The following is a 17377-nucleotide window of genomic DNA, read 5'->3' as shown; positions in this document are numbered from 1 at the left end:
CTCAGATAAGATAATTATAGTGGGCGATTTTAACATTCAATCAATTCAATCAATTTTTTTTATATAGCGCCAAATCACAACAAACAGTTGCCCCAAGGCGCTTTATATTGTAAGGCAAGGCCATACAATAATTATGTAAAACCCCAACGGTCAAAACGACCCCCTGTGAGCAAGCACTTGGCTACAGTGGGAAGGAAAAACTCCCTTTTAACAGGAAGAAACCTCCAGCAGAACCAGGCTCAGGGAGGGGCAGTCTTCTGCTGGGACTGGTTGGGGCTGAGGGAGAGAACCAGGAAAAAGACATGCTGTGGAGGGGAGCAGAGATCGATCACTAATGATTAAATGCAGACACACCGATGCTGAGAATGACAGCCTCAACACTGCATTTAATCTATTATTAGACTCTATTGGCTTTGCTCAAAAAGTAAATGAGTCCACCCACCACTTTAATCATATCTTAGATCTTGTTCTGACTTATGGTATGGAAATAGAAGACTTAACAGTATTCCCTGAAAACTCCCTTCTGTCTGATCATTTCTTAATAACATTTACATTTACTCTGATGGACTACCCAGCAGTGGGGAATAAGTTTCATTACACTAGAAGTCTTTCAGAAAGCGCTGTAACTAGGTTTAAGGATATGATTCCTTCTTTATGTTCTCTAATGCCATATACCAACACAGTGCAGAGTAGCTACCTAAACTCTGTAAGTGAGATAGAGTATCTCGTCAATAGTTTTACATCCTCATTGAAGACAACTTTGGATGCTGTAGCTCCTCTAAAAAAGAGAGCTTTAAATCAGAAGTGCCTGACTCCATGGTATAACTCACAAACTCGTAGCTTAAAGCAGATAACCCGTAAGTTGGAGAGGAAATGGCGTCTCACTAATTTAGAAGATCTTCACTTAGCCTGGAAAAAGAGTCTGTTGCTCTATAAAAAAGCCCAGGTTTCTTTTCAACACTGTAGCCAGGCTGACAAAGAGTCAGAGCTCTATTGAGCTGAGTATTCCATTAACTTTAACTAGTAATGACTTCATGACTTTCTTTGCATACAAAATTTTAACTATTAGAGAAAAAAATTACTCATAACCATCCCAAAGACGTATCGTTATCTTTGGCTGCTTTCAGTGATGCCGGTATTTGGTTAGACTCTTTCTCTGATTGTTCTGAGTTATTTTCATTAGTTACTTCATCCAAACCATCAACATGTTTATTAGACCCCATTCCTACCAGGCTGCTCAAGGAAGCCCTACCATTATTTAATGCTTCGATCTTAAATATGATCAATCTATCTTTGTTAGTTGGCTATGTACCACAGGCTTTTAAGGTGGCAGTAATTAAACCATTACTTAAAAAGCCATCACTTGACCCAGCTATCTTAGCTAATTATAGGCCAATCTCCAACCTTCCTTTTCTCTCAAAAATTCTTGAAAGGGTAGTTGTAAAACAGCTAACTGATCATCTGCAGAGGAATGGTCTATTTGAAGAGTTTCAGTCAGGTTTTAGAATTCATCATAGTACAGAAACAGCATTAGTGAAGGTTATAAATGATCTTCTTATGGCCTCGGACAGTGGACTCATCTCTGTGCTTGTTCTGTTAGACCTCAGTGCTGCTTTTGATACTGTTGACTATAAAATTTTATTACAGAGATTAGAGCATGCCATAGGTATTAAAGGCACTGCGCTGCGGTGGTTTGAATCATATTTGTCTAATAGATTACAATTTGTTCATGTAAATGAGGAATCTTCTTCACAGACTAAAGTTAATTATGGAGTTCCACAAGGTTCTGTGCTAGGACCAATTTTATTCACTTTATACATGCTTCCCTTAGGCAGTATTATTAGACGGTATTGCTTAAATTTTCATTGTTACGCAGATGATACCCAGCTTTATCTATCCATGAAGCCAGAGGACACACACCAATTAGCTAAACTGCAGGATTGTCTTACAGACATAAAGACATGGATGACCTCTAATTTCCTGCTTTTAAACTCAGATAAAACTGAAGTTATTGTACTTGGCCCCACAAATCTTAGAAACATGGTGTCTAACCAGATCCTTACTCTGGATGGCATTACCCTGACCTCTAGTAATACTGTGAGAAATCTTGGAGTCATTTTTGATCAGGATATGTCATTCAAAGCGCATATTAAACAAATATGTAGGACTGCTTTTTTGCATTTACGCAATATCTCTAAAATCAGAAAGGTCTTGTCTCAGAGTGATGCTGAAAAACTAATTCATGCATTTATTTCCTCTAGGCTGGACTATTGTAATTCATTATTATCAGGTTGTCCTAAAAGTTCCCTAAAAAGCCTTCAGTTAATTCAAAATGCTGCAGCTAGAGTACTGACGGGGACTAGAAGGAGAGCGCATATCTCACCCATATTGGCCTCTCTTCATTGGCTTCCTGTTAATTCTAGAATAGAATTTAAAATTCTTCTTCTTACTTATAAGGTTTTGATCATAGTACCATATCACCCCAATAGAGCGCTTCGCTCTCAGACTGCAGGCTTACTTGTAGTTCCTAGGGTTTGTAAGAGTAGAATGGGAGGCAGAGCCTTCAGCTTTCAGGCTCCTCTCCTGTGGAACCAGCTCCCAATTCAGATCAGGGAGACAGACACCCTCTCTACTTTTAAGATTAGGCTTAAAACTTTCCTTTTTGCTAAAGCTTATAGTTAGGGCTGGATCAGGTGACCCTGAACCATCCCTTAGTTATGCTGCTAAAGACGTAGACTGCTGGGGGGTTCCCATGATGCACTGTTTCTTTCTCTTTTTGCTCTGTATGCACCACTCTGCACTTAATCATTAGTGATCGATCTCTGCTCCCCTCCACAGCATGTCTTTTTCCTGGTTCTCTCCCTCAGCCCCAACCAGTCCCAGCAGAAGACTGCCCCTCCCTGAGCCTGGTTCTGCTGGAGGTTTCTTCCTGTTAAAAGGGAGTTTTTCCTTCCCACTGTAGCCAAGTGCTTGCTCACAGGGGGTCGTTTTGACCGTTGGGGTTTTACATAATTATTGTATGGCCTTGCCTTACAATATAAAGCGCCTTGGGGCAACTGTTTGTTTTGATTTGGCTCTATATAAAAAAAATTGATTTATTGATTGATTGATTAATTTCACTTTTGTTTTCCTGCAAAAAGTACCATTAATAATACAGTTAAAGTACACATGGATCACACATACTAGTCTAAAGCCAAAATGCTTCCAAAATAAATATTGTTAAACTTGATTCATTTTGGCCCACTTTGAATGAAAATGATATTTGAAATCATAGATTTGACTCCAGTATTTAAAATATGTTACTAATACACTACTAAAGGTTACACTAAACAGCGCTGTCCAAAGACATTCCAGAAAGGGCCAAGAGGGTTCAGGGTTTGTGTTTGTTTTTGCAACAACTGACTCCTATAGGTGATTTCACTGATTAACATCAGTTTGTGCAGCTGGAATGAGTTTGTCAGTGAAATCACCTGCTGGAGTCAGTGGTGGAAAAGAAAACCTGCACCGTTCTGGAATGTCTTTGGACACCACTGCACTAAGAACCTTTCTGCTGATTCTTAAAGTGGTACAAAAAGAGAACAGGTGAAATATTACATAAACAATCAGAAAAAACATAATACGATCAATGTTTATGATTTCTTATGAGACCTCTGCAATCAACAGAATATAATAATGTCCATGTAAAATGAAAGTATTAGTGAGTATTAGTTTCATTAAAATTTTAATTATACCATCCCGACTACAAACATGAGAAACACGGTTGGTTAATCTGTATTTTCAAGCTAAAAGCACAAAGCAAAAGCTTTTAATTTTATTGTGTTGATGGAGGAGCGCTCATTGTTTTTGGCACGGTGGGCCGTCCTGCCAAGCCTGTAGAAGGAAATTGTTGCCTGGAAAATTCATTCATCTTTTCCAACAATAAATACAAAAAGTCAGTGTTTTGGTCCTGTGTGGACAGACAATCAGTGCAACTGAGTGTTCCACTGAGTGTTCAGACCAACAATGCAGGTTGATGTGAACTTGAAGCTTTTTGAGTTCAGACATAATGTGAGTAAACTGTTTCTGATTGGTCCACAGAGTGAAGCAGCAGAGCTCAGAGGTTCTCAGGGTTCCATCTGATCAGCAGCATCAAACACACATGAACCACATGTTTCTGGTCTGTTGACTTAAATCATTGGACAGTTTGTTCATAATGTCTTGAAAGTGATGATTTGAATTATTTGTGCTTTATTCAAATTCTGATCTCGACCTTTCAGAAAAAAAGTATTTAAAGGATTTAACTTTTCAGTGTTTTTAACTGAATTGGATTTTATGAACAAAATCCAGAGAATGTTAAACACTAAAAAAATAGTATAATGTGGAGACAAAATCCTCACTTGTAAAAAAGTGAAGAGTTTCTACGTCCATGTTTATATTCTGTTGCAGAATGTCGAGCAGAATATGTTGATGTTTGTTAAAAATGAGCTGAAGAGCATCCAGAAGGTTCTCCTGACAGATGATGCAGAATACTTGGAGAGTCAGAGTGAGGATGAGGAGCAGCAGACTGGTTTTCCTGAACCTCACAGTGACCTTGATGAGGACAATGAATTATGATGAGCTGGCTGACTGTCTGCTGAGCAGTAAGAGGACTTCTGTCCACATTTAACACAGATGCTAAATAACGTGATGTTTGTCCATTTGAAATATATTCATGTGTGAATTCTATCAGGAAAACAGGAAGTGATGTCATCATTCAGTAACTGATCTCTGCTGTTTGTTCTTTCAGGAACTCGCGTTGAAGTTTGTCGTCGTAAATTCAAATCTAACATGAAGCAGAAGTTTGAGCGTGTGTTTGAGGGGATCTCTAAAGCAGGAAAGACGACTCTTCTGAAGGAGATCTACACAGAGCTCTACATCACAGAGGGCGGGGCTTCAGAGGTCAACAAGGAACATGAGGTCAGACAGATTGAAGCAGCATCCAGGAAAACAGACACAACAAAGAACAATCACAGGCGAAGACATCTTCAAAGTCTCAGCTGACACACAGCCACCAATCAGAACAGTGCTGACAAAGGGCGTGGCCGGCATCGGGAAAACAGTCTTAGTTTTTTTTCAATTGCTGACAAGCGCTTACACATAAATTGGATACTTTTCTAAACTCTTAACACAGAGTGACACCTAGGAAACACAATTGGCCAAATGGTTAATTTTCTTCTCAAAAGCACATACTGTTAAACAAATACTAAACCTTCATGTCAAAATAGAACACACCTTTCTCTGCACATACTAATGTTACCAAAAACTGGATATATGACTCAAAATGAAATACTTCTGTCAGAGAATAACACTTGTTTTCACTTCACAAGGTATATCAAGTCAAAGTACACCAGGGTTCAAAATACTGAGTACTTTTCACATTTAATAACTACATAGACATTTATGTTTCAGTTTTACATGTATTTGCATGCAAAACATGCAATCGACTGGTTTACCCCAAATATTTTGGTTGTATGTTGACATGGAATAGTCACATTCAAAAGCATTTCAGTAAAAAGCAAAGAGTTTTACAAACGGTTTATTTTACTGTTGTAGGTATATTTGAAATACTGTATACACTGTGACAGAACACAAAGGTTTTACAGTATGAAAAAAAACACAAAAGAGCAATGCTTCCCAATAAACAAAATACAGCAAAATACCCAGATAAAGAGGGGAAACCAACCAAAAAAACAAAAATCTGCATCTAATCTCTACGGTCGTCTGGGTTTGGCCACATGTTTTCATCCACATCACATCTTATGTCCTCCAAGGCAATGCACCTGGGGTAAAACCGCTTTGAGTCGCGGATCCAGCCTTGGCAGTTGTTAAAGATTTTGTATATATGTTATCACTGTTAAACGTTTGTACATTTGTCTTCTTTCTCATGAGAACGGAGATGTGCTGTTTTGCACCTGTCATAATTCAATCCTGAGAATTCAATTTTGTTTTAGCACTCTGGGGTCAATCTGAGCTGGGAATGAAGGACTGGATGTACTTATTGTTATAACATAACTTTGTTTTCGCAGCCTCTAACGACTGGGAGCAAGAGAACGTTTTGACTATTGTGATGTGGTGTTTAGTGTGAAGGAGTGTGGAAGACAGGACACTTCAGGCAGATGCAGAACAGCTGATACCTGCAACAGACGAACGAGATGTGCTGACCTGAAGTGTTCTTCCTTACAGCTGCACTTGACGTATGCGTTTATGTTATGGGAAGAAACTTGTCTTGCGTCATTACCCCCACCCTTAGGACAAGTTTCTTGTTTATGTGATGAGGGCGTCTCTTAATAAAAAGAGCGGAAAAGCAGGCCAGACTTTAGTGTAGCTTTGGTGTACAGCCTGGCCGCACTCCGCGCGTAATATTTGATTTTCTGTCTCACTGGTGTTTCTTGACTCTGTTTGTCTTGTTAAAGGTTTTAAAAATGTTTGGAGGAGAAAATACCCAACATTGACTGGGGGCTCGTCCGGGATTTGAACCCGGGACCTCTCGCATGGCAGGCGAGAATTCTACCACTGAACCACCAATGCATAACAGTCATAACAGCTTTGTCAGCCTCTGATTGGAGCAGAGTTGGACCACGAACGGAGTTCAGTCCATCAACTAAATTGTATAAAGTGCCAGTTAATGTCTCATTGGTGCTGACAGCTGGAACACACATTGATGTGTCCACTTCACAATCCTGAGTGTTTCAGTTGAGTCCTGAAGAAGATGATCTTCTCTCTTCAGTGCCGTCAGGATTGTGGACAACAGGTCCTTCAGACGTAGGACTGATTAAAAATGCACAACCTGTAGTTATAAGGCCAAAAACAGAATACAGACCATGTGTAAGACAGTATCCATTGAAACCTGATGCAATTGAAGGAATCAGGCCGGTAATAGAGGATTTATTAACAGCAGGAGTAATAGTGCCATGTCCAGATTCACCATGTAACACACCCATATTTCCTGTGAAAAAGGCTCCGCCCTCAGTGGGGTGGAGAATGATTCAAGATCTGCAGGCAGTAAATGCTGCTGTGATTAAAAGAGCACCATGTGTCCCGGATCCACACACCTTGTTAAATTCGCTGAGACCAAATTCTAATAGTTTCTCAGTAATTGACATAAGTAATGCATTTTTCTCTGTGCCAGTACACCCAGATAGTCAATTCTGGTTTGCTTTTACCTTTAAAGGACAACGATATACATTCACCAGATTACCGCAGGGTTACGCAGAGAGTCCAACTATTTATTCTCAAGTCATGTCAGCATGTTTAGCCAATTTCGTTCCACCGGCAGAAAGCCAACTAATGTGTATGTTGATGACATTTTGATTGCCTCTGACACACGAGAAAACTGCATAACTGACACAGTAGCATTATTATGTTTCTTATTTGACAATGGCCACAGAGTGAGTAGAAACAAAGTTCAGTTGTGTAGGGATAAAGTACAATATTTAGGACATGAGTTATCAGCCACAGGGCGCACGATCCTGTCTGATAGGAAGGAAGCAATTTTGCACGCTCCAAAACCACAAACCAAAAAGCAGATGATGTCATTTCTTGGATTAACAAATTACTGCAGGGCATGGATTCCTTGCTATGCAGAGTTGACTAGTCCACTTTCTGATTTGATGTACAAAGATGATATTTCAATGTCAACCGTGTTGGAATGGAACAAAGATGCTGAGGAAGCCTTTGTAAAAGTAAAACAAACATTAGTGTCATCCACAGTTTTGGCACTACCAGATTATAGTAAACCATTTACTCAAACAGTTGATTGTAAGAATAAGTTCATGACTAGTGTTTTGGTTCAAGTGTATGGCTCAAAATTGAGGCCAGTTGCCTACTACTCATCTAAATTGGATGCAGTAGCAAGTGCTTTACCACCATGCGTACAGGCTGTTGTTGCGGCCTCTATGGCTGTTCAAAGTAGCAGTAATGTTGTTCTATTCCATCAGTTGACATTGAAAGTTCCACATGCAGTCTCTGCACTTTTGTTGCAGACAAACATGAGCCTTTTGTCCCCAGCAAGACATCTTTCGTGCATGTCCTTGCTATTATCACAACCACACCTTACGATAGAGCGATGTACAACATTGAATCCCTCCACATTGATACCTTTACCTGAGGATGGTGAGCCGCACAATTGTCTTGATGTAGCAACAGTTTGTACAAAAGCACGCCCAGACCTCCGGGACACACCCATCCCAAACAGTACAATCGTGTATGTGGATGGTTCTTCCACCAAAAATGCTTATGGACAAACACAATCTGGATATGCTGTCGTCACAAATTCAGAAGTATTAGATTCTGCTTCATTGCCATCGTCATTTTCAGCACAAGCAGCTGAATTAGTTGCTTTAACTGCAGCTTGCTATCTGTTTCAAGGTACGGCCGTATCAATTTATACAGACAGCCAGTACGCTTTCAGCACAGTGCATGTGTTTGCAAAACTGTGGGAAGAGCGTGGAATGGTGACATCATCTGGAAAGCCAGTGACTCATGCCACTCTCCTAACTGCCCTACTGCAAGCTGTGAAGTTGCCTCAACAAATTGCTATATGCAAATGTGCGGCTCACACTAAAGGCTCTGACAGTGTTTCAAAAGGAAATGATTTTGCTGACAGAGTAGCAAAAGAGGCAGCAGCAGCTTCTTCTATTTTTGTTATACAGGAAACAACTCCAGATTTGTATATAGGTCGTACACTGCTTGCTGACATGCAACAGCAGGCAACAGACAGAGAAAAACAAATGTGGATAGCTAAAGGCGCTACGTATGCAAATGACTTGTACGTATGACCACAAAAGAAACCCATATTGCCAAAAAATATGTTTAAATGGGCAGCTATTATGAGCCATGGCGTGACGCATGTCTCATCAGGGGGTATGATATCGCAATTGCAATCTATTTTTTGTCTTTATGGGTTCGATGCATATGCAAAACAGCATTGTAGAGCATGCATGATATGTGCAAAACACAACTCACAAGGCAATTTGAGACCCCAAAGAGGTAAATTTCCAACACCACAATATCCCTTTCAAGTGATTCATATGGATTATATACAGCTGAGTAAACATGAAGGGAAGGAATTTTGTTTAGTCATAATTGATGCCTTCTCAAAATGGGTAGAATTGTTCCCTACAAAACATGCAGATTCACTTACAGTGGCTAAAGCATTATGCAAAGACATCATCCCACGATTTGGAATACCAGAAACAGTCTATTCAGATAACGGAGCGCATTTTGTTAATGCAATAGTGCAATACGTAGGAGAAGCACTACAGGTTAATCTCAAAAATCATTGTGCTTATCATCCACAAAGCGCCGGATTAGTGGAAAGGATGAATGGAACAGTAAAAAACAGACTTAGAAAGACAATGGAGGAAACAGGCAGACCATGGACACATTGTGTAGATTTGGTAAAAATGTATATAAACATAACTAGTACCATGGGGTTGACACCGTATGAAACATTGTTTGGCAGAAAATATCGATTGCCATATTATGGACAAATTTGGGATGTACCTGAGGAAGCCAATTTGGCGGATTACATGAGAAAAATGTTAGAAGGACAACAAGGGAGAGTTCCAAACACTGATGATCCCATTTCTCCACAGGAGGACCCTAAAGTGGTACCTGGAGACTGGGTGTTGATAAGAAGCATCAAGAGAAAACACTGGCATTCACCTAAATGGGAAGGGCCCTATCAAGTACTACTCACAACACCCACAGCTTTGAAAATTGGGGAAAGAAGTACATGGATTCATTTAACTCACTGTAAGAAAGTCATTTCTGCAGACACAGACAAACAGTAAGAACAGTAGGACAAGACTAGTAATAGTGTGTGAGCTTGGTGTTAAGATCCAGGTTAGACACGAAAGCTAGCAGAAGACATTAAGAAGCCACTGTTCTGAACATAGGTGTGCTGTAGTGTGCAGAAATGGCGAAAGAAAAAGATAAAAAGAAAGGGGGTTTCTGGACCCCACGGACAGTCCTTGTTATGCTACTTTTCTTTTTTTGAATTGGTATTATTATTAAAAGCCATGAGCACGGGACATGATAATACGGATCACATCCGCAGATTGCAGAGACCAAAAAGAAGTAACAAAGACCCCAGTCCGATAATCAATGCCACAGTACATAGCTGTGATGGGAATAATGCATACCGATTTGGTGTACAGGCCTGCATTCCTAGAAATACTTCTGTGATCATCTCTGTACCATATAGTGCTCTTATCCATGGAATGCCGGATGGTGACAGAGGGACTAATTACGGAAATAGTTTCTCATGGTATATGACCAACGATCAACAAGATAGGAGATGGGAAACGTTGGTAGCCGATGAATGGAGTAGATGGACACCAAGATGGGCACAAACCGAGTGGGCTAAGTACCAGAGTCAAAGTCTCAAAATGTATCAAACAGATGATAAGCTGTCTATAGTGGTGAATACCACAGAAAAAGGAACCATATTTCCACCTGATATAGAGGGAGACTGTTGGTTGTTCCTCCTTTGGGTATACAAACAAGGAAAAGATCCGTATTTCCATTTCTTCCTCTGTGAAACAGATAGAGTACAGCAACCAATATTGACCGACTTAAGTACGTCAAAGGGGGTGCCCATACAAGCAAAGGGGGTGTCTGTACAAGGCACAAAAGACATGAAGGCAGATGACTGGTTCCTAGTAACTACAGGAATTAGTGGACAAAATAACAATTGGCTTTTAATGGCAGAACAAGCAGGACTAGCAGCAAAGAAGGACTGTGTTGTGTGTATGGGACCCAGACCTATATTACAGGTAATACCGGCAGCATTACCCAAAGACTGTCTACTGACTGCTATGACACAGACATACATTGCGGCAAACAACAAATGTTTTAAGTGGGACAAGATCTATCCAGTGACCAAATTGACTAAGATTAAACCTTTATTCTCAAGCAAAGTTGGGCATGCTAACCATACATGTGTACACTTGACAGGGACAAGTAAGACTTTGGGTAGCTTAAACCACACCGCCTGGTGTAAGAATGTGGTCCATAGTACTCCCACATTCAAACCTGTCGGGAGGAGTGACGTATGGTGGTGGTGTGGGGATAACAGAATCTTTGACAGACTGCCACGAAATGTGTCAGGTTATTGTGCATTAATATCATTATTGTTACCAGTTGAAGCCATACCCATGACCCCTGAAGACGTTACGACATATGCAGCCTCTCTTATTCCTGAAGATTGGCAGAAAGACGTAGCCAGACATAGAGTGAAAAGAGATTGGAAAGGAGTGGGAAATCCAACATATATTGACGCAATAGGAGTCCCCAGGGGAGTGCCTGACGAGTATAAACTGGTTAATCAAATAGCAGCTGGATTCGAATCTTCCATCTGTTGGTGGTGCTCAATTAATAAAAACGTGGACAGAATAAACTACATCCACTACAATGTACAGAAATTAGGAAATTGGACTGAGGAAGGATTTAAGGCTGTCCATTCACAGTTAGAAGCCACGTCCCTTATGGCCTTCCAGAATCGCATTGCTCTGGATATGTTGTTGGCAGAGAAAGGAGGTGTTTGTGCCATGTTCGGAGAACAATGCTGCACATTCATTCCCAACAACACGGCTGCAGACGGCAGTCTCACTCAAGCCATTGACGGGCTGAGGACGTTGAACAGGAAGATGAAAGAGCACAGTGGAGTAAACACCGAAGGCTGGGATTGGTGGCTGGAAGGGATGGGAAAATGGAGGTCTTTGATTTCTTCACTATTAGTGTCTATAGCAGTATTTGCTGCAATTCTAACATTGTGTGGATGTTGTTGTATTCCATGTCTCCGAGGCCTTGTAAATAGAATGATAACCACAGCAATAAGTCCAGGACCAGGAGGGGGTCCAGCATCATATCCACTTCTGGGGACAGATGACGACAAGGAGGACGATGGCTCTCCTGACCTGTACCCAGACCAATGGAAGTATGATGACCCAGACACCGATGATGGTGACAATGATGACATCACCTCTGGGGTGTAAGCCTATAGAGAAAACATACCATGATGAACCTCTTAGTGAAAATCTCAAAAAGAAGTGCTAAGCTGAGTGATGCCTACTGTATGTTTAACAGGCGATAAACAGGAGGGGAATGTTAAAGATTTTGTATATATGTTATCACTGTTAAACGTTTGTACATTTGTCTTCTTTCTCATGAGAACGGAGATGTGCTGTTTTGCACCTGTCATAATTCAATCCTGAGAATTCAATTTTGTTTTAGCACTCTGGGGTCAATCTGAGCTGGGAATGAAGGACTGGATGTACTTATTGTTATAACATAACTTTGTTTTCGCAGCCTCTAACGACTGGGAGCAAGAGAACGTTTTGACTATTGTGATGTGGTGTTTAGTGTGAAGGAGTGTGGAAGACAGGACACTTCAGGCAGATGCAGAACAGCTGATACCTGCAACAGACGAACGAGATGTGCTGACCTGAAGTGTTCTTCCTTACAGCTGCACTTGACGTATGCGTTTATGTTATGGGAAGAAACTTGTCTTGCGTCATTACCCCCACCCTTAGGACAAGTTTCTTGTTTATGTGATGAGGGCGTCTCTTAATAAAAAGAGCGGAAAAGCAGGCCAGACTTTAGTGTAGCTTTGGTGTACAGCCTGGCCGCACTCCGCGCGTAATATTTGATTTTCTGTCTCACTGGTGTTTCTTGACTCTGTTTGTCTTGTTAAAGGTTTTAAAAATGTTTGGAGGAGAAAATACCCAACAGCAGTCATCCACTGTAATGTCCCTACAGCCAGCTTCCATGGCATCTAGGAGGGTCATTTGATCGTGTGACCGATGGTCATACACCTTCCACCTCCATGCCGAGAAGAATTCTTCGATTGGATTGAGGAAGGGTGAATATGGTGGAAGGAAGAGGCGTAACAGTCTTGGGTGGTCCCTGAACCAGGCTGTCACCGCCTGTGAGTGATGGAAAGCCACGTTATCCCAAGTGATCACGAAGGTCCTGATGTTGTCACCCTCATCATCCTCTTGTGGAACCAGACGCTGGTGGAGGTCATTCAGGAATGCAAGGAGGCGCTCTGTGTTGTAAGGCATCACCTGAGACATGTGCAGAAGTAAACCTGCATGTGCAATGGCTGCGCACATAGTGATGTTGGCCCCCCTCTGCCCTGGTACATCAACTGTAGCCCTTTGTCCAATGACATTTCTTCCACGGCGACGCCTTTTTGCCAAATTGAAGCCGGCCTCGTCAACATAGATGAAATCATGAGGAACCTGGTTGGCCTCCAATTCCATTACTCTCTGAAACAAAGTTCATGCAAATCAAATCATCACTGTATAACATACTGTATTGTAATCTACTGTGGTACTGTATTGTTCACAAAGTGCTCAGCAAATAGAACTGGACATAGAATTGAATATACTGTGTACCTGCACATACTGCCTTCGCAGCTCCTTCACTCTATCACTGTTCCTGTCAAATGGTACAGTGTAGAGCTGCTTCATGTGCATTCTATGTTTTGCCAGTGTGCGTGTAATGGTGGTCAGGCTGATGCTGTTGATATTTTGAAAGAGTTCCTGGTCATCAACAATTCTGGCCTGAATTTCACGCAGCTTTATTTCATTGTTGGCAACAACCATTGCCACAATGGCCAGCTCTCGCTCATTGTTTAGGAGCTTTCCTCTTCCCCAGAGCAAGGAAGGCGTTGCACCCTTTAGGGGGATAATACAAAACACCAAATTACTATATGACATTATTTACCAGTGAGAATAGAAACAATCCATGTAAAATTAAATACTTACCTGTTGGTTTGTTGAAATATGCGAACAATGCTGGCGACTGCTGATCATGGCAAATTGGGCTGCACCCTTTTACCTGCCTCTCTCAGTGACAGACCATGGTTTATCACGCGATCAATTACAGTGGCACGGATTTCATCAGTCACCACTGTTCTTGCAGGTCTTTGAATGCCTCCGTACCCCTCTACCATGCCCTCTCCTCTGGCCTGCTCTTCTTCCTGTAATGGGCCTGCACCTCTTCTTGCAACAGCCCCTCTCATTGCTTCTGCCCCTCTTCCTGCACCTACCCCTCTTCCTGGGCCTCTCACTCTCAGCCTTCCTCGTCCAGACATTCTCTTTCTACTTCCAAAAACATCAGTCCACAAAGGCCTCCTTTTGTAAGTGTCTAAATTTAAGCCATACTATGATCAGCTGTGGTTGGTCCCATTTACCCAATAGAAGTGAGCTGTCAATTATTCAATTATTTGTCAATCAGCTGAGATATATTGTTTTTGAACTGATACCATTGCTGAAGGAGGTGCTTTTATGTTGTATCAATGGTTTGGCACATTGTTTTTGCTATTGTGGGATGTTGTGTGTTAACAATTGTAAGAAATACAAAAATAATCTATAATTTTGTTAAGGGGCATATCTTGTCTGTTATGAAAATGTAAGCATTGTGAAAATGTGTTTACTGACTGCAAATTGTGTGAAAATGTCATGAAATGTGTGAATGGTATGGCCACAAAAGTCTGATGTTTTGCTAATTGTGTGAAGAGTTTTGAAAATGTGTCAAATGGCTGGACGCATGCTTGTTAGCAACTGAAAAAAAAAAAACTGTAAATCCACTTGAACAGATTTTCACCAGAATCTTCAAACTTGAAAAAGCCAAAAGTTGTTGTTTCCTGCTGATCAGCACAGTTAGAGGTGATCAGTAATCAATGATCCATTTGGAGCGATGAGTGTGTTAGAAGAGAAGAACTAAAGTGTGTGGATGAGATCAATGTCATGTTGATGTTTCCATGATTAAAGCCCATGTGTTGCTCCGCCCCCTCCTCCTTTCAGGGTGGATCCTGGTGGAGTCCGATGGCTGAGACCAGGGGCCTGTACTACGAAGCGGGTTTACTGGCTTATCAGGGTAACTTCGGGAGTAAGTTGATGACGTGTGGAGTAACTTCCCGGTTAACCCGTACTACGAAAGGTGGATAGGTTTTGATCGAGGTATGCTGCCATGGCAATTTATGCTGTGTGCCAAACCTGCTCCGAGCAGGTTATGTTCTAGGTTAGCTTGAGGTTTTGGCTTAACCACTCCCTTTATAAGTACTGTCCATCCACCGTCAATCACTCCGAAGACAATGCCGGCCTACCTGGATGATCTGTTTGATATTGGGGCAAAAACTGTGAGGGGCTCTCTTCGCAGGGCGAGGGTTTTTAAAGACCGCCAGAATCTGCTGACATACTCGGACGATATTCTCTATGAAAGATATAGATTCTCAACTGAGAGAATTCGTTATCTTTGTCAGCTGATCGGGCCAGACATCTGTAATATCACCCATCGTACACTGTAATAAAAGACTGTTGTTTTTACAGGAAAACACTGGCAGCTGTGGTTACCAGGGAATTCTTGTAAAAAATACATCAGTTAAATGTACAAAAAAGAAAGCTCTTGTTTGTAGATTTAACAGTTCTTTTAATGTGAGTCAGCCGTGGTTCATTCACTGTAAATCCATATACATATTATGTCTGTAATGTTATCTACTGTGCTGCTGTATGTTTTACAGGAATTCCCTGGTAACCACAGCTGCCAGCATTTTCCTGTACAAAAAAGTCATTTTTTACAGTGTAGCAATGCCCCGACGATTGAGCAGATAATGTGCCTTGTGCCTATTTTGCCAGTGGACACTTTATGTATTCCATCTGTGATGCTGAACATCTGAGCAAGAATACTGTATGTCGTATGATTCGCAAGGTAGTACTTGCTCTATCTAAACTGTTGGATGCATTTGTCGTTTTCCCTGGATATTTATCCGCAATGCAAATCAAAGAAGGGTTTTATGCAATTGCGGGTAATTACTAATATCAAAATAGATCTAATGCATGTCCATTAATTAGGCGAAGTGGGGCTTATCAAGCTATGAATATAAACCTACCGTTGTGAAGGATGTTTTTATATTTCATCTTCACCTGCTGCCAGGTGCGTTTTGCACTGCTATTACATCTGAAATATTGACAGGATTAGGAATAGCAATCATACAGTCAAGGTAGCCTATTTAGGAAACATTAAATTAACCTAACATTTATTAGTAGGCCTACGCCCACTTCTGAATCGTGTTGCATCTGGGCGTAATTAATGAAAGAAGGTCATTTTTTTACACATATTAGACATTCCACAGGTTAATCATCTGTAACAGATTTGGGGAACAATTGAATTGTACGTATGCATTTACCCGATCAGCAATACGTTGCCAACAAGCCTGTCTTGCTTTATTGGCAGACGATGTGTTCGATTTCCCCCTTAACATTAATTTAAATTCCTCGTAGCACCGCATAATAATCGTGCATTCTTCTTTGGTAAAGTAAGGTGACCGCGCCATCATTGAAAAATGGTGACGTGTGCTGCAAAACGCCCCTTTTATGTGAACGTACACAAACTCCAATTAGGTTAACACAGGTTCAACAAATCAACATCTTATTCAGCTTCGTAGTACCGATTAACACCACTTGAGGAAACCAGGTTTTGTCAACCCCGGTTTAAGAGGTTGACCCTGGGTTACATCTGAGTAAGTTAACCCAACTTCGTAGTACAGGCCCCAGATCTGAGGAAGTGTAAGTCTGTTTGTACTTTGATCCATCTGTTTCCATAGAAACCACCCTCTGTGACATCACTCATTCAAGCCCTACTGACAGTGAAGCAGAGTTCAACATGAAGGCGCGTCTGATCCACGTGTGTCACGTGCATGACTTCTCCAAATGGACACGTTGAAAATAAATTCAGTGTTTTTACACTTTGATTTATTTGTGGCAGAAACAAAATCAACACTGATGCCACATGTTGTTTTTTCTTTTTTTAACGAGTTCATATTCAACCACAAAGCTGTGCACTGCACACTGAGAGGCCCCGCCCACTTCCTGTCTGTCTGACCTGACTGTGACTAGCCCCTCCTCTTCTCTCCGTGCACAATCTGAATCAAAATTGTGCTGATGAATAAATTGATCAGTTCATAACTGATCAGGGAACTGTTGGATCAATAACTCCAGCTTAGTCATGTTGATCAGTGAACTGATCAATTGATAACTCTTTCTGCATCGAGTTGTTCGGTGAACTGATTGCTTGATTACTCCGGTTGTGTCGTGCTGATAGATGAACTGATTGATCAATAACTCTGGCTGAGTCATAGTGATCGGTGAACAGCTGGATTGATTTTGACGTCTCAGTTGTTGTAAATTCAGCCTGTAAACTAACATGATTTTCACATGATTGACAGTTTGTTTGTTTGTTTGTTCAAAGAAACAAACAATAAACAGAGTCCACTTATTGTTGTCTCTGGGTCAGTCTGTTCATGACTGACAGCTTGAAATCTGTCTCTCCTGATTGTCTTTATCTGATC

The 17377-nt window shown here is 41.1% G+C and overlaps 1 protein-coding gene and 1 non-coding gene across 2 annotated transcripts in view; both read right to left on the bottom strand.

Moving 5' to 3' along the window:
• LOC117503795 (NLR family CARD domain-containing protein 3-like) overlaps positions 1-17377 on the bottom strand; it is a 554615-nt gene that overhangs the window by 396389 nt on the left and 140849 nt on the right. The gene's annotated exons all lie outside the window — the stretch shown is intronic.
• Positions 6476-6546, bottom strand: trnag-gcc. The gene has a single exon. It is a non-coding gene; the product is annotated as a tRNA-Gly (tRNA).

The sequence above is a fragment of the Thalassophryne amazonica genome, chromosome 22, assembly GCF_902500255.1.
Source record: "Thalassophryne amazonica chromosome 22, fThaAma1.1, whole genome shotgun sequence".
Classification (NCBI taxonomy): Eukaryota; Metazoa; Chordata; class Actinopteri; order Batrachoidiformes; family Batrachoididae; genus Thalassophryne; species Thalassophryne amazonica.
The sequence above is the reverse complement of the archived record's forward strand: the minus strand, read 5'-3'. Positions and strand labels throughout refer to the sequence as shown.